This window comes from Protopterus annectens, chromosome 9.part0, assembly GCF_019279795.1.
Source record: "Protopterus annectens isolate FY-2018-M chromosome 9.part0, PAN1.0, whole genome shotgun sequence".
In the NCBI taxonomy this organism is placed as follows: Eukaryota; Metazoa; Chordata; order Ceratodontiformes; family Protopteridae; genus Protopterus; species Protopterus annectens.
The window spans coordinates 360096947-360115778 of record NC_056743.1 but is presented as its reverse complement, the minus strand read 5'-3'; positions in this window follow the sequence as shown (position 1 = coordinate 360115778).

Below are 18832 nucleotides of genomic sequence, written 5' to 3'. Positions count from 1 at the left end.
TATCCTTCAGACGGGCCTCACAGAAACGGATGACTGGTACCAGAGACATGGCCTACAGCTAAATGCCTAGAAATGCATAGTCATACCCTTCGGGAAGTTCAAGGTTACCCCTGGCTACCATATAGGTGGCAATCCACTGAGCACAGATGAAGTTACCAGGGATCTGGGGACCCAGGTTGACAGTAACCGTTCGTTTGACACTCACGTTGCTAAAGTAGTTAGGTAGACCTTCTACATTGCCCACCTGATCATGCAGGGATTCACATCTAGATCATGGGAGGTCATCGTCCCCCTGTACTCATCACTCATTAGACCTATGATTGAGTACAATGCCCCATTCGGAATGTATCTGACCCGACACCTGCAGCAGCTGGAAAGGCCCCACAAGTTCATCACCAGAAGGATACGGGGTCTCAAGAATATGTGTTATGCTGCCCGACTGCAAGAACTCAAGCTCTATTCAGTCGCATACCGCTTGCTCAGAGGTGACCTGTGCCAGACATACAAGGCCATGTCACACCCAGATTTGATGACTATGCTTCACCTAATGAATCTAGATCCCTCAGAACCACATGGGCGGGAGATGTAAACCTTGACACGGTCATTAATGGAACGTGCTGGAGGGACAGATTCATCACCCAGAGACTCACTATGCTGTGGAACAACATCCCGGTACATGTGGGGCAGAGCACCCCGCTGGCCTTGTTCAAGAGGAATCTTGACCAATGGATGGGAGATCACAGATATGCCCCAGGGATTACTTCAGTGTCACTGCTTGACAGAGGTACAGCAATATAATAGGCATAGTTTTCTTCAACCTGAAGGGGTGGCGAAGGCCACATAACTATGGGCTAGGCTTATAAATGCACTTGGGCAGATAGCCTACTATGAACCTATGAACCTATGAACCTATGTTCATAGTTTGTCCCATTCACACTTGTCTATCCCCTGTCCTCATTCGTACATGGATATTTCTGTGTCACATGATTGCACTCTGTATTACCTGCAGGTATGCTGTGCACAGTGCACATATGTCACAGTTGATTACAGTGTATCTGTGTACCTACCTCTGTGATACTGAGGACTACCACACATCCTTTGCAGCATTACATGCGTATGTCCATGCTATTATGCATTGGCCTGTGGGGGGTTGTCAGAGCGACAGTTACACGTGTCCCTATTTGTGCACACATCATGGTGGTCTTTGACCAGCCTCCATTGCTGTTGTGGGATGGACGGTGGTGTTGGTGTGTGTTTGGGTTGTGTTTCCACTGCCGATATGTCAGTGGGGTTGTCACGTGTTTCTCTTTGCAGGGGGCCCCATCCTGGGCATTTGTATCATGCATCGACACTTGGCATGTGCCATATGTCCTGTGATATTCCCACAGTCGTGTATGCCTTCCTGCATTACTACTGCATGTTACTGGCAGTTTGTATCTGGGACGCATGGTTATTATGTTGGATAGCTTAGGCTATTCCCAGGATATGACATACCCATTCATCCGGGCATATACGTGTTATTCAATCCTTTGCATTGGCCGTGGGTGTTTGGCCATCCGGCACCACTATTATCTACGTGTGATGTCCCACCTTCACCTTCTGTGCATGTGGCACCCTGCTGGGGTGTCCTGCTCGGTGGGCGGATGTTCTGCCCTATGTGTTGTGTTTGACATGTCTGCATAGCTAATCATCAGTACAGTGGCTGCACATACTGCTTTGTCCAGATGTGTTCAGTTATGGACACCATGGCGTGTGAACGCCTATGGGGTTTCGACAAGTCTGTACCACATGCGGGATGTACGCATTCTGCAGACACATTCACATGCAGCCATTTGGATATCAGTACCTGCGGTGGGATGTTGACATATGGGGTATATATTTGCATGCGTGGCACTGCCTAGGACAATATTTTATACTACATTTGAGGTATACCCACTGTGTGTAGGTGTGCAGCTGCGCAAGCCTGCTAGCTGGGTTGGGTGGACGGTCGTACATGTGTGCGGGTTACGTGCTATGACGGGGCTGTTGTGTATTACATTTGCATGCATGGGTTCTGCTTCTGGCTATTCCGCTTCGGCATACGCCGTCCTATGTGTATGCGACGGGGACGTTGCTGGGTGTAGTACATGTTGCCATGCACATGTTTGTCTGTGTTTAGGATATCTGGTATCCTTCTGGTTGTTATATAGACATGGCTGCCCGGCTGTGTACTCTCACTACCACTGTGGAACTGCTGGTGACCATGCCCATGGGGCTACTTGTGTGTAGGTGCGGCGCACTGACATGCTGCGGTACACCTTCACTGGGTATGCCCACTGACAGTGCATTGCGTGACGGACATGGTATTACGCGTATCCTTTGTTCCTTGGATGGGTACAATTTGGACTTCGTGGGTTGATGTTTGGTTCTCCGTTTTGTGTAGACGGGTACTATGTTGCATACTCTGCGTACGTTTCAGTATCCACGGACACTGGCTGGTGCGGTTACTATTGCAGGCGGCCTGTGACAGTCAGCACTTTAGGTTGCTCCTCGCCTGCCAGCTTGGTCACGCCTACGGGCGCATCCTACTTGGGCTCGCGCACGTGCCCTCTGCACGTGGTTGTGGTTGTGGCACGCACTCATTACTATGCATGTGGCGCTACTACGCCGGTTATACACTGCACTGCCGGCGCACTCCTTACACCGGCCTTGCGCCGAGCTTCATGAATCCGGGGGACTGTTTTGTATTGTTGCCTCACTCTTGCTAAACCTGATTCTGCCAGTGCCTATTAGTATAGGAACCAGCCTGTATTTACTGAGAGAACGCTATGTTAATGCCTGTTCCTACCAAGTGAATGATATGTTTTTGTTAGTGTTTTTCTCTGACTGAAATGCCTGTACTTTTACCCTAATTATCAATAGATGTTTTCTCATTCACTATATTTTGTTTTTTTCTCTCTCTCTCTTTAACATATCCAGCTTCCCAGTCTCCTATACTGCTCTAAGATTAAGGGGCTACCTGCCTGGAGAATAAGGACCCCCACAAATCTTACCAGCCACTCATCCTTAAAACTACTGAAACTTGCCATCTTAAAGTCAAAAACCCTGCTACCAAGGGAAGCAAGAAAGTGTGTGTTCCCCAAACCTACCAGTAAAGTTGTAGTTTTACTAACGTAACTTCTATGTGTGTTATATTAAACATATATACTAACTGTTAAATACAGAATATACCAGTAATTTTAAAGTATTAAAACTAGTGACTTAGCCAGGATACCCAGCAGCCATACTCCTACTCCTTAATAAACAAATGTTCCTGTCCTTGTGCTGCCTCCTGCAGCTGTTATCACACCCTTTCCTAAGTCTATAATAGCTATCTCCTATCTCTAACTCAGCTGAAACACTATTTCCCTGTCCAGGTTGCTCCCTCTACTAGGCTTGTTTCTCACACTCCTATCTCTTTTCTCCCTCTTAGAATCTTGCAATACATATCTCTGCTGTTTAAGACTGCTCTAACATTCCCTAGTCGATCCACCAATTTGCTTAATAACTGCACCCAGTTATTCCCCCAACTATTAGTAACACAGAATTATAGGTTCATAGGTTCATACTAGGCTATCTGCCCTAGGGCATTTATAAGCCTAGCCAGAGTGTGTTTGGCTTTCACCACCCATTTTAAATTAATTTTGCTATGCCCTTTTTCGAGGTTAGTATACTGTGCCTCTGTCTAACAGTGACACAGAAGTGATACCCAGGGTAAACCTATGATCTCCCATCCACTCATCAAGATTCCTCTTGAAGAGAGTCAATGAGGGACTCTGCCTAAACTGGACTGGGATTTTATTCTAGAATGAAGGGAGCCTCTGGGTTATGAATCTGTCCCTCCAGCATGTCCTATTTATTTCAGTGCTGAGGTTCAAGTCTCTTGAGCGCGTAGCTCAATGGGATTTGGATTTTCTGAGGTGCAGCATGTCCATTAATTCCGAGTTGGACATGGCTTTATACATCAGGCACAGATTGCCTCTGAGCAGGTGCCACTGAGTAGAGCTGGAGTTTCTTTAACCAGGCAGCATATGGCATCTGTTTGAGCCCTTTGATCCTCTTGCTGAGGTACTTTTGGGGTCTTTCCAGTTGCTGCAGGTGTCTGGTAAGGTACATCCCAAAAGGGGCATTGTACTCAATTATGGGCCTGATGAGGGATGAGTAAAGAGGCACGATGACCTCCCCTGATCTAGATGTAAATCTCTTCATGATTAGGTGGGCTATATAAAATGTTTTTCTAACCACTTTGGCCACGTGGTTGTCAAATGAGAGATTGCTATCAACTTGGATCCCCAGGTCCCTAATTACTTCTTCTGTACTTAATGGATTACCACCTATGTGGTAATTTGTGGGCACTTTGTTTTTGCCAAAGGGGATGACTATACACTTTTTGGCGTTTAGCTTGAGGCCATGGCTCTGGCACCAGTTGTCTGTTTCTATGAGGCCCTTTTGGAGGATGCTTGTGTCGGCTGGAGAGTCGATTATGGCGCCCAGTTTGCAGACATCTGCGAACTTGGTCAGCCACAGTCCTTCCGTGTTGGCCTGTACCTCCGAGAAATATATACTGAACAAGGGAGGTCCCAGGACTGAGCCTTGTGGGACGCCACTTGTAACTGGTTTGGAGTCTGACATGGCTCCAGCAATTCTAACCATGTGGGTTCTGTCCTTGAGCCAGTTTGCAACCCATCTAGTAACATAGGGGTTTATATTTAAGCTGGTGAGCTTATCTATAATTCCCGAGTGGGGTATTGTATCAAAGGCTTTTGTGAGGTCCAGGTAGGCTGTGTGGACCACCTTCCCCTCGTCAATGGTCTTGGTGACTGTTTCAAAGAAATCAACCAGGTTTAAGAGGCAGGATCTGCCCTTGACAAAGCCGAACTGGGTGGGATCCATTGTCTGTAGGTCCCCAATATCTTTATTTATGAGGTCCATGATGATCCTTTCCATAGCTTTGCAGACCAAGCTAGTCAGGCTTAATGGGGCGATAGTTTCCAGGATCCGTTGAGGCAACACCTTTGTGGTGAGGGACCACTGTTGCTGTACGCCACTCTTTGGGTACATATCCTGTAGTAAGGCTGAGATTGAACAGTAGTTTTATGTTTGGGTTTAGCTCTTCTTGGAGTTCATGTAGGATGCAGCCCGGGACACTGTCTGGTCCCATTGATGCTATGTTTTTTGCTTTGGAGAGGGCAGCTCTTACCTGAGCATCTGAGATGTCGGGGGGGCAGCACTCTGCTGGGATAGATACTTGCCCTTTTGGTGGGGGGGGAGAAGTTTGCTCTGAACCTGTCAGCTAAGATGTTGGCAATGTCCGTGGGTTCGATGATTTTTTGTCATTTTAGACTAATTCTGAGCATATCTGGGAATTCCCACCCAGGTTCCTAACATAACTAAAGAAAGCCTTGTGATTATCCTTAGTGTCCTGTGCAATTTTTCTCTCGAAGCTGGCCTTAGACGATTTTATGAGTGCCCGTAGATGCCTTCCCTTTTTGGGATTTTGCTCTGTCATGTAGTACCTTCCTCCTTCTATTGTATAGTTTGTTTATGGCTGGGGTCCACCAGACAGGACGTCTGCCTTTGGAGGATTGGGTCTTGGTTTTATTTGGGATTGCATGATCCATGCATTCCTGAAGGTGTTCATAGAATGCGTTTATAAAGGATTCTGTGGTCTGGGCCGTATTTTCCACAGGCTCGGGGGCTTTGAAGGATTCCACCTCGGTTTTGAGGAGTGTGAAATTTGCTTTAGAGAAGTTTTTCACTGTGGTTTACTGGGCAGGGGGTGGGGTCAGGATGTGAATATCCAGTGAGTTTTCCCCTCTTGTGGGAGTGGTAACAAGTTGTTCCAGAGCATTTGAGTTTATAAGTTCTAGGAACCTTTGGGCTAGGGTGTTGGAGCTAGAGTAATGCTCCCAGTCTATGTTTGGGTAGTTGAAGTCGCCCAATATAATGGTGTTTGGAGAGACCTTCATATTTTCCAGTGTTCTCAGGAAGGCTGAGTGGGGTTCCTGGGTTTGGGAGGGTGGTCTGTAGCAGGCTATAAACTGGAAGGCAGTTTTACCCACTGTTAGTTGAACATGGATAGTCTCTGATGCTTCGTGCTGTACCACCAACCTGGAGGTGTGGGTATCTTTGACAAATATTGATACTCCCCCTCCTTTTGTGGTTCGGTCCAAGTTTTGGGGCCGAAAAGCATGGTATGAGGTATAACCTGGTAGTGCTGGGGTGCTCTCAGGAGCCTTGAACCAGGTTTCTGTTACTGCACAGATATTGATGTTCTCCATGCTAAGGAGAGTTTCGAGTGAGTGCATCTTGAGGTTTAGACTTCTGGCATTGAGTAGCATTACTCTTAGTTTCTTATCTCTTGTGATACCTATGGAGGTGGGTTTGTCTTTTGAGCCTTGCCTAAAAAAGGCACTATGGGGGAAGCAAGAGCCTTTGCCAATATCCAAAAGCCCAGGGGCGACAGGTGCAAGCCGTCCTTAGCGAAGCATCGTGGCTTGTCGAGCATGTCATCCCAGGCTGACAGGCATTGGATCCCCTTTGAATGACGTCTTTCCAGCTCTATACTTACCCTTTCCCTCCTGGTAGCAACCCAGTATCAGCAGCTTACAGATTGTTCTCTCAGACCCTTCTTCCTTTAGTTGTATCCCCTCCGTTCACCCTGCGGGCTCACTCTGCTCCCCTACTCTGCCCCCAATTTCCACCTGCCCCCACCACTCCTACATTTATTCTTCCCATCCACCTCTCATCCTCCCTAAATAACCAATAGATACCTTTCCTCCTTACTCCACCCACTTATAGCCAGCCCACTTACTTACATTCACTCTATCCACTTACCTAATCAATTACATTCCCCACCCCTTCTTACAATTCTAAGAAAAGCTGTTCCTCTTCCTAAATCCTCACTCCTGCATAGCCTTTTTTCTCTGCTCCACAACTGCATATAATCTTTTTCCCCTTGCACAAACATGCCTTTAATAATCCTCCACACCCACCTGGCCTGCCCAATTCTACCTACAAAAATAACCTCCATACACTCCAACCTTTACCCTTTACCCTTACCCTTACTCTTACTCTCACTTCCACTCTATCTCTCCTTCCCTCTTCCAACCTAAGCTATTCCACACTAAAATCTTCTCCACGTTTGCTACAAAACAGACACATAAACTAATCTTAGATCTTCCTAAATTTTTAGTTTTCAAATACAAATGGCTCAAGATTAACTCCAACAACCTAGTCTTAGCTGGTGATATCCACCCCAACCCCAGTCCCAATACCATTATTAATGCCTCGATTAACTCCTTCAACAACCTAGTCTTAGCCGGTGATGTCCACCCCAACCCCGGTCCCAATACCATTATTAATGCCTCGATTAACTCCTTCAACAACCTAGTCTTAGCCGGTGATGTCCACCCCAACCCCGGTCCCAATACCATTATTAATGCCTCCTCCCACCCCCTACAACTCCATAAAAATCTTCACAATTAATGCCCAGAGTCTCAACAACAAAGTCCACCAATTTCAAGCTTGGCTAAGCCATAACAAACCAGACATCCTAGCCATCTCTGAAACTTGGCTTAAACCCCATATGTCCGATTCAGAGATCCTGCCCCCAGGATTTCACATCCTTAGAAATAACCGATTAAATAAACAAGGTGGTGGCACTGCCATAGTCTACTCTGACCTACTCACCTTAATTCCCCTCCAAATTCCAATTCCTCAGTTCAATAACACTGAACTGGAAAGCTGGACTACTAAAACTGAACAAACATAAAAACATCTGCTTTATTGCTCTCTATATATCTCCTGGTAACAACATCTCTATCCTTGAAGATATCCTCCACTGGGCATCTACTAACATTAAATATGAAACCTACATTCTAGGTAATGTAAATATTGACTGGAACAAGGTCCATATCCATTAACCTCTATAACTTCACTCAAAAAATCTATCCTATTACTTAACCTAACAAAACTAACCCCCCTGGATCTACTATTGACTGGATCCTAGTCTCTGATCCAGATAAAATAACCAACTCTGGCACAATTCCTGATTCCATTAGTGACCACTTCCCAGCTTTCATTCAACGTGCAACTAACTCTTCTCCTCAGCACCAATACATTCTTACTCGCAACCTTAGTAACTTTAACCCCACAACCTTTTCTAATATGCTTAAACAAATGGACTGGCAAATTCTAAAAACCCTCCCACTTGACAGTGCTACAGACTACTTCAACTCTGTCTTCCTAGACACCCTAAACTCTGTAACTCCACTAAGAAACAAAAGAATAAAAACTAATACAGCTCCTTGGCTATCCAAGCATACTAAACAAATTATGCTCCAAAGAGACAAATTGTGGAAGCTTTACCAAAAAAATAACCTGCCAAATACCTTCCTTCAATATAAAATCCTACTATATTAGGCTCCAGTCTAATAATAACAAAATCCCTAAGCAATTCTGGAAATCTATTAATTCACTTCTCAATCCTGGCTCCAAGAATAATCTCTGTCCTGACCCTAGTAAATCAGACCTTGAAATCAGCTCAGATTTTAATTAATTTTTCATAGAAACAATATCAGACCTAACCAACACATTCCCCAACAACAACCTTCCAGTCTCTCACTCTTCCCCATCTAATTCCCCTAATAATTACTCCCTTATGTTCAACCTCAAACCTGTCTCTACTAACTTTATAAAAAACTCCTATGCAAACTTAAACATTGCTCTAATGCTCCTGACAATATTCCCTCCTCTTTCCTAAAATGTGCTGCTGACGGTATAGCTCTCCCAATCAGCATAATTATTTAACAGATCTTTAAAGGAATCATACGTCCCCAAACTCTGGTGCTCAGCTTATATTCTTCCTCTCCACAAAGGAGGCAAAATCACCAATATTTCAAATTTCCACCCTATTGCACTACTCTCACCAATCTCTAAAATCCTTGAAAAGTGCATTCACCTCCAACTTATGCCTTTTCTAACCCAAAACAATCTTCTTACACCTACCCAACATGGCTTTCACCCAGGCCACAGCACCATAACCACCCTACTATCTTTCCTAGAAACTGTCAATCAAGCCCGCGATTTTGGACACCTGGTCTCTATTGTATTGCTAGATTTGTCCAAAGCTTTTAATACTGTTTCCCACAAACACCTCCACTCTCATCTCTCAAATCTTCATCTCTCACCAAGCACTTTATCCTGGTTCTCCAGCTACCTATCAGACAGATCACAGTCAGTCAAATGGAAAAACTCTACCTCCCCCTTCTTAGCTACTCCTACTGGTGTGCCTCAGGGATCTATCCTAGGGCCAATGCTTTTTAACATCTTTATTAATAACTTTCACTCTGCAATTCCTGATGCCAAAATCATTCAATATGCAGATGATTCTACCTCGGTCTGCTCTGCCTATAACCTCTGTGAATTGCTCACTAAAACTCAAACTGCTTTTTCAACCAACGAAAACTGGATGTGCCAAAACCAACTCTCTCTCTCTCAATGCCAATAAATCTAAAATTTTACTGTTCCCCCCAAACAAAGACTTATTCCTATAACAAAGATACTTTCAGAGTCCTGAGTCGAACCAACTCACCTATAGAAGTGGTTCCATCTGCCAAACTACTCGGCATTACTATAGATGAATACCTTAAGTTCGGCATCCACATTCTACAAAATATTAAGAGAACCCACCAAAACTTGGTATGCTCTACAGGAATAATCACTTTCTCTCACACTCTACTAGGCACACTCTGGCCACTACCTATCATCTGCCCTCCTTACTATACGGAGCTCCTCTCCTTATCAGCCTGTCCTCCTCTATCACCTCCAAACTAGAAAACTGCTGTAATAAAATCTCTAAATTTGCCACCAAATCCAAACATTCCACCCATCATTGCCGCAATCTGCAATCTCTGAATTGGCTAGAACTCCCAAACCACATAAACTACCTCCAACTCACCACTGCTCATAGACTTATATTTCACCCTTCTAAATGTCCAGCTCTAGCTAATATCCTTACCCATTACACCCCTAATAGAACTCTCAGATATGAACATCAAAACTTGGTAACTATCCATAAGCCCAAACATCCTGCTGGCCAACTCCTCCTCTCTTTCTCACTAGGTAAAAAATGGAATTCTTTCCTCTCCACTCTAAGAACTTCAAAACCCAGCTTTTCAAACACCTGTCCACTAAATGGAGATGTACCTGCCTACACCCTACCTAAATTCTCCCAACTACTTGCCCATAAAATGTTTTTGTTTCTTCTCTCTCAGGTTCCTAAGCTCTCTAAATCTCTATGTCTATGACTGTATCCAAGCTCTCTTCAATTCCTAGAGCTACCTAACCCTCATCACAACGGTGTAAATATTGTAAATAGTTTCATACTTTAAATGTGTGCTTGTAAATGTTTTATATTTCTACTTTAAAGGTGTGTATGTAAAGTGTTTCCCCACATACTATGCAATGAGTGCTCTCATAAATGAACCTGTATAACTCTTAAGATCATCTACAATGATGTTTGTCTGACTATTGTGCAGCACTGTATGTACCTTTGTTGCAATTTCTTCTAGATAATGTATCTTTACATTTCTCTATTACTATATCTGTACTGTATACTGCATTTGGAGCTTTTCTCCCCGGGCCTCCATTGAAAACGTGTCCCTTGGGCCCAGTGGACTTCCCCGGTAATCAAACTGGAAATAAATAAATAAATAAACCATAAATAATTTGCATTGACACCGTTGGAACCAATTACATCCACCACCATATTGGGGATCATTCTTGTTTCAATCATAAAATTTGATAAACATATTCAAAAAGCAATAACTAAGACAAAACCAAAAAATGTTGTGCCCTGCACAGCTCGTGTCACTAGAACCAAAGTGCTCTTCCTTCATAGTCTCATGCATGCAGTAACGTTACTCACCATCCTACCATGATAAGAAAAAGGCAACTAGAAAAGTCCTACAGTTAAACAGTTTGGAGTGTAGCTGTTCAGCATGTCCATGCAAATGTATAACCTGAGGTACTGTGCCTTTTAATGACCACTAGGAATGAGGATCTGTAATAGCTGGGGATTGGGAGAAGAAGATTCAACGTCCATGGCTCAAATGGAAGAAGTTATGGTCCTCTTCTTATAAAAAATGAGGAGGAGAGGTGGAAGTGAGAGAAAGAGGGTGAAGTGGTTGCCAGAGAGAGCTCAAGAGAAAGATAAAGCCTTTGGGAAAAAAAGCCTCAATCTGTCAGGTAGTCATACTGAGTAAACAGGGCAACTAGAAAGCCTTGGAGTTACGAAACTGCTAATCCATGGACAGTGTTTTATTTTAAGTGACACAGCCTGTTGTGAAGAAACTGAACTGAATTTACACTGTTGTGAATCTGAATGCAAGAAGTGAACATTCTGGACTTAAAATAGTTCAACACAAAGTTCTAAGAATTTGCTTAGCCACATTAATGAAGCATTATGGCCTCAAATGTTTCTAAATGATTGTTTATTGTCCTGTAGGAGCTAGTGATAGGTATTAAAGATGGAGAGTTTTTCTTTACTGGGAAAATTGGTCCAGAAAAGTTTGAGACTTCAAGTTAAATTATGAATGAAATTGTGTCTAGTTAACCTGAGCTAATGTTTGTCTTTTCGGCTTTTTCCCAGTAAGGAGTCGCCACAGCGGAACTCCGGTCCGCTAATGATTGGCAGTAGATTTTTACGAAATGCCGAGGTGCCAGCTCGATGCCCAACCTTCAACGAAGGCATGCCCATTTATGCATGCATGTCTTTCGAACGCTACCCAACCGCGTGGAGGACATGCAGACTCCACACAGAAGGCATTCCCAAGCCGTGCCGAGAATTGAATGGAACCTGAGCTAATAATTCCCCAAAATACTATAAACCCCAAAAAGAATAACTTGGATAGAAGTCAAATAATATACATCATGTGTCTATCAGGAGATGCCGCTCTGCTGCCTTCAATAAAATGTTGAGCACTGATTGGTGTATTAAACATTTATGATCTAGCATCTGTCCTGAGATCTGAAGGAATCCTTCACACCAGAAATGAATCTGCAGTGTCTTCCTTTGCTTCATTCAGTAGCAAACATTTAATCAGTCTGTTCTCTGCATTCAGAGCAATTGTTAATAAACATGTTTTCTGTACAACACTGAAACATTTCCTAACCAAACGTTATTACTAATATTTCCTCTAATTCATAGCTTTTTCATGTTCTGTACTCATACCTCTCAACTGTACAGATTTTCACAGAATGTCCAGATATTTGCCTCATACTTTTGATCTGTTCCTCATATAATTTGTGATTTTCTGCCAAATCACTACATTAATCTGAGAATGGAAGTTATTAAATAATTATATACATTCGTGTTTCATACGTCATTTCCTTCAGACAAATGCATGCTAAGACAAATCCTGTTGTGCTAGCATCTTTCTAAGTGTAGAAGAGTTATATTTAGAATCTGTCCCTATTTTTGGGACTTTATCACCCTCATTCTGTTAGGCTTTGTTCAGATTTTTTGCACGGAGAGGTTGAGAGGTATGGTCTATACTCTCTTTTTAGCTTATTTTAAAGGATCTGTAAAATGATTTATCTGAAATGTTCCCATTTCTCCTTTTATAGGTATATAAAACAAAGATGAAGAAACAGAGTTAGTGTTGCAGGCACTGGAGTGACAAAAAATATGAACAAATCAGAGCTGGCTGAGAGTTGTTTGAACAGTAATTAGCATAGGGTGTGGTCAGATAAGAGATATAGAGTTTCAAACATATGATGTGGGAATACAAGAAAATTCAACTTTTACTAGTGGGTTCAGCTTTCATTAGTGAGAAGAAAGGAAAACATATAACTGCAATGTCATTTCATAAGAAGTTATATCACTGCTCCCCTTTCAGGCATTTCATTGCTACACGGCAAACTGCTAACGTTTTCAGTCACACACTACATGCATAAACTGATACTGCAGTATCAGAATTAATCAAAATCATGTTGATGTCTCAGACATAGATGACTGCTGGAAAAAGACAACTATGACTTGCCAAGATTTTGCCTGTAAACAATATATTATAGAAAAACTTAATAGTTCACCTCAGAAATGCAAAGTGCAAAGGCCTCAAAGTTGAAGTAGAATTAAAGATTAAAAAAAAATTTATTCTTTAACACTGGTCCCATTACTATGTCTCCAAACATTTCTGGAAATACATATCTAAATTACTGTAACAAAATGTTCAATGTCCCAGTTAACAGCATTTGACAGTTTATTTTCCTATCACTTACGTAGTCTGCAATGCCCTAATCTCTCAAAATGTGTTGGTACAATATATCATGCATTTTAAAATAAATCACCTCTGTAGGAAAATAGATCACAGTACAAAAGACATTTTACTAAAAACAAAATGAAGCCCACACCAGTCCTTAAGCAAAATTTCAGCTGTCCTAAAATGCAAGAGTTTATCTGTTTTCCTTCATTGGTCTACTACTTGAAGTTTTGCTTGCCCAGTTACTAGCTAAGATTTTTGTTTGTCTGCTCCAGGTTGTATTAATAGTATTGATTTCTTTGGTTTTACTTCAGTAGGAACAGAGATCGGTATTGAAAAATGACCTTTAAAGTGCATTTTGCTTTTGTTCCAACTTGTTTGATCTTTGCTAGAGAGACTGGGGTATTATGGACTGTGTGTTTTTTGGGATTGGGGGTGCTGTCAGGCTTTCTTTCTTTCCATATTTGAGGGTTTTTTTTCATTATGTGTAGGGTGTGCACATATTTTTTCCTTTTATTTTACTTTTTTATTGTTTTGTAAATTTGTGTCTCAGTTGTCTGAGACCTAAGGACTTTTACTTTCAAGAATATATTTTGAGGTGCAGGGCATTTCATTTTGTACTTGTGTACCAGAAGCAGTTTATATATGATGCGTATATCACAGGAATTCCATATACATACAATAGCAAAGGTTAATAAAAAGTACAAAGTACAAAATAACGATAAATTAAAACTGGACAGGATGACCAGGCCATCTTGTCTCTGCAGTTTTTCAGCTGACACTTTTGAGGCAGCATTAGTGTCAGTAACCGTTATAAAATGAGCTCTTGCTCCTGGGTTTTTTTCTTCATTCATTTGGAATTCAAGGTAATTATCCAGCCCTGGAGTTTGTCATCTATCATGCAGAATGGTATTTCAGCTGTTCTGAACTTGTAAACTATTCTGAGGTCAAATTCATATTTCTACATCGCATTTATGAAAGATATGACAGAAATAAGCAAGACTTGCAGTATACTTTTAATAAAAGAAGTCAGCCTGAACACAGTAGTTAAAGAATGTTTAAACATGGTAAAACTGGTGACATACACTTGGAAAACTAACGGTATTTTCTATTAAAGTCAGTGTTAACACGTAACATTAGATTGATTTTCCTCCCCTTATAAATCTGTTTCTAATGGCAGCTGGTCAGTAAAAGAGTCTTAGATGGCAGCCAAGATTGCCAGTGATGTACGTAATACACTCACTCTGTCAAGCAGTCAAAATCGTATTTTAGAACAGTCATTGTATATGTGCATAAGATGAAATATGTAAATTATGTTTAAATGGGCCTCAATCCATGTTGCTCCAAGAGAACTAATTCTTTTATAACAGTCATAAGATTAAGCAAAGAACAAGGTGCCATTTTTGAGGGTATGTCTAGAATAAACTCTTGTTTATTTTTGCAAATCTTGACTCTGATTTCCTTCTGCTCCTATAAAAAATCCAAGTCTGTTGCTGTCTGTATGACAGTGAATAACTTTTAATTAAATCCATCTTCTGCTGTTGCACCACAAAAGGGAAAGTTTAAAATTAAATCTACTGAAACTGCAGCCTCAGAGCATTTCACCAAAATCCCTGGAACAAGCTGCTAATACACTAGCTATGCCAGTTAGCATTGTACGAAACAGAACAGCTCTTAAAGTTAGATTCTTTCCAGCTAATAATGTATTTCTAGTGATGAATTTGAATCTGTTCTCTGATATCCACACCACTGCTTTATAATTAATACAAAAGATAGTAAAGTTGTACAAAATTAATTCCTTGTGTAGGCCCAAAGTACATTGACACAATATAATTTATGTTCATGCCGCATAGTGGACTCCGCACACTACATTTTATAACCTGATACAATTTTAACTGAAGAAGGGAAGTTAAGAAGTTATAACGTTTCTTCTTTTCACTGAGAATTAGGTTACCAGATGCTTCTTGTTCACCTCTGGATTATCGCTTCTTTTTATGCAGCATTAGCTATTCACTAGTTTTAGGACTGGAAAACAACTTGAGGTAATCTGCCTATATTGTAAAACTAATCCTGATGGATCACTAATATAGGGTACACACTGTTCAGTCTTTTTAAGTGACACATGGGAGCACTTTTTGAGTGCTTAGCTCATTCACGTGGTAACAACACTCTATCCTTCAGAACTTAAGGGTTTGAAGCCAAACTTAGTTTATATTTTCTTCAGTGCCACCAAGTCTAAATTACAATTTTATTCATACAACTGATAAAAGAAAAGCAGTATTATTTATGTCAAAAATCATTAACAAATACAATTCTACAGGAACTGTATTTGGTGATACAGCTGTTAACCAAGTTTAACAACATGAGATACCTTTGCATTTGGCTTGACTTCAGACTTAAATAGAAACCACCGATTGAGTTATTTTCTGTTAAGAAGCTTATTCTGAATATGCTGCTTCCTATTGCACTAACTGCAGTATAACTTATCGCCAAACTCATCTATAGATCCACTCTCTACATGGACATAAGTAGGCATCATCGTAATGTCTGGAGTTATTACCCATTACACTATTATATCATGCATATGTTGTTATAACTATATTGTTTAGCACTATTACTGTTTGTATACAACTAAATAAGCTTGTTTGGCACATCTCTTTTATTTCAAAAATGTTATGCCTTATCACCCCAGTCATGGCTCAATTGGTTCCCCTTACCAGTACACTTACTTGGTCAACAAAAAATAAATAAATAAATGAATGAGTATGTGGCCATCATCCAATGCCTTAATGACCTTTTCAAAGGATCAGAATCAGTAAGCATGACCATCCTTTGACAAAGCCAAACTGGGATGGTTCCAGTGTCCTCAGGTCTCCTATGTCCTTGTTGATAGTGTCCATGAGAATTATTTGCATGGCTTTGCAAGCAAGGCTAGTCAGACTAATGGATCTACAGTTTCCCAAATCTGGAATATAGCAAACCTGTTAGCAAACAAATTCAATTCAAACTTAACCCCCCTAACTGCCAACGATCCACCCAGAAATACCTTTAAACATAACCCCTCCAACTCTAACTAGGTAGCATTTACTGGCTGCACTCATTAAAGCCAAGAACATGGCCTCAGTGGGCTCCAATAACATCCAGGATTCCTCCTAACCAGTCTAAAATAGGATATATCGAGGCCCCTTGAGTCATTATTTAACAATCGTATTAAATAAAACCAGCTTTATAGGACCAGCGGTCGTGGTGCTGCGGTACCATTGTCGCCTCACAGTAAGACGCTGTCCGGTTCAATTCTCAGCAAGAGCGTCTTCTGCGTGGAGACATGCATGAATGGGCATACCTTCGTTGAAGGTTGTGCGTCAGGGCTGGTAACTCGGCAAAAAATCAACTACCAATCATTAGCGGACCGGAGTTCCGCTGGGGTGACCCCTAACTGGGAAAAGCCGAAAGATGCAATTAAAACCAGCTTTATGCCAAGTAACTGGAGGACCACGATGGTCCTTCCCAGTCTTGAGAGAACAGCTTCAGGAAACTACAGACCCATTACTCTAACTAATCTTATTTCCAAAGTCACATTTACCCAAATATTCAGACACAACCTCTTTCTTCCTTGTAAATAACATGTCTGCTTAAGCAGTAATGTCTTGATTTTTTCTTGGTTTCTTTTATATATTTCCTTTTCCATATCATAATGCTCTCTTGTATACATCTTTAAATCCTTCTGTACATTTCTGTATACCAGCCTGTACTTCATTCTCACACAGTCCTCTGCAGTAATAATTTCCTGTTACCATCACATAATTTAAAATTCAGTGAAATAGATTGTCATTCCTTGCCATTTGTATATGCGTATAATACTATAATTCTATAAACATATACTCACTGCACCTCACATGCACAACAGTTTATCTTCTCATCTTTACCAGCATTATATCTTATAGTTTTATGATATCGCCACTCCGGAATAGCATTCACTTCCTAAATTGCATATTATTTTCTACCCCACAATTTTTCCTGTTTGCAGTCTTTCTTCACTTGTCAGGAATCTTACATCCTCTATAAGAATAATATTTACATCACATTTAGTACACCATTTCCCTATCCCGTTTACAATATTAATACTAATCACATTTACTGAAAGTACTGTAAAAGTATTGTTCCTTTCTCAGTTTAAAGGATGTATTTTAAATGTTTTTCTTATTTTTATTATTCTGCAGTTTAATGTTTTCTGAGTTTCAGTACAACTATTACCTCACACTAGAATCCGATTTCTCACTGTTTTCATTAATGGAAACACATCTAAACATGTCTAAAACTACTCCTTACCTTTCTTTTTAATCTTTGTTGATGTATTTTAAATTTCTTTTCCTAACATCCTTTGCACTCCCTTCAAGAACATCTGATTTATCACTGTCTTCATTTCTGACATACTCAGTACACTTACCTCCATCCTCCAGAAGTATCGCATTTTTATCAAGGTCATCTTTTATTACTTCGCCTTCTTTTTCATTAACACCCTTATCTGCCTTTCCCCTGCTTTGCCATCACTTTTAAACACAACAATACTTTCTACACCATTCTGCTCAATATTATATTATTTATTCTTTTTACAATCAAACCAAAAAAGCCCCTCACTTTTAAATGTTCTATGTTCATTTGTACACTTATTCATCGTATGTGCTCCCCCCACATTGATCACATCTTTTTTTTGTCAGATGATTGACATTCCCACAAAAACAACTTGTTGGCTGTTCTCTGTACTTAATTGTTGCTCTGTTACCATCTGCATATATAAGGCTTGGTAAATGCTTTGGTGTATCTTTTTGATATTGTAAAATAACATCACCTTCTCATCCTTCATTCATATCCCTCTCTTATCTTAAATTTAATTTCATCAGTGTGAAGTTCTTGTAACTAAAAGCTTAAATATTTCTTATATGTATTAAATATTGATTGTGTCATATTATATTTACTTATTGATATGTTTTTATACAAGTCTGTCAACTAACGTGTATTTTGGATGCCCTTTCAATACATTAATGAACATCATAGGTTGGCAGTTACGAATGATGAAAAGACTAATGTGTTGGCAAAAAATGCGATGATGCGCAAATAAGTAAAAAACACCTTATGTGTCAGATGTCAATCAGACAGATATTAAAATAGGTGCTGTGGTAATTTCTTAGAAGTAAATGATGAGATAGCAGTTGTTTTTAGCCACTGATAAATCTATCCATCCTTAACCTGTTTTTCCCATTTTAGCACATGGGGTCGGGGTGTCACTTCAACAGTGTCAATCATTTTGAGCTAAGGATTACACAGCTGGCTGGCTAGCCCTGCTGTGGTAGTTCATCCATACCATTCACTCGCACACACACTCGCATGTATAGGCGATTTAGAGTGTCCAATTCACCTACTTCATGTCTTTATAGTGTGGCAGGAAACCAGAGCTCCCAGAGGAAACCCCCATAACCTCTGGGAGTACATGCAGAGTCCACACAGAAAGCAGTCCAGCTGAGAATTGAATGGAGAACTTCTTGTTGTGA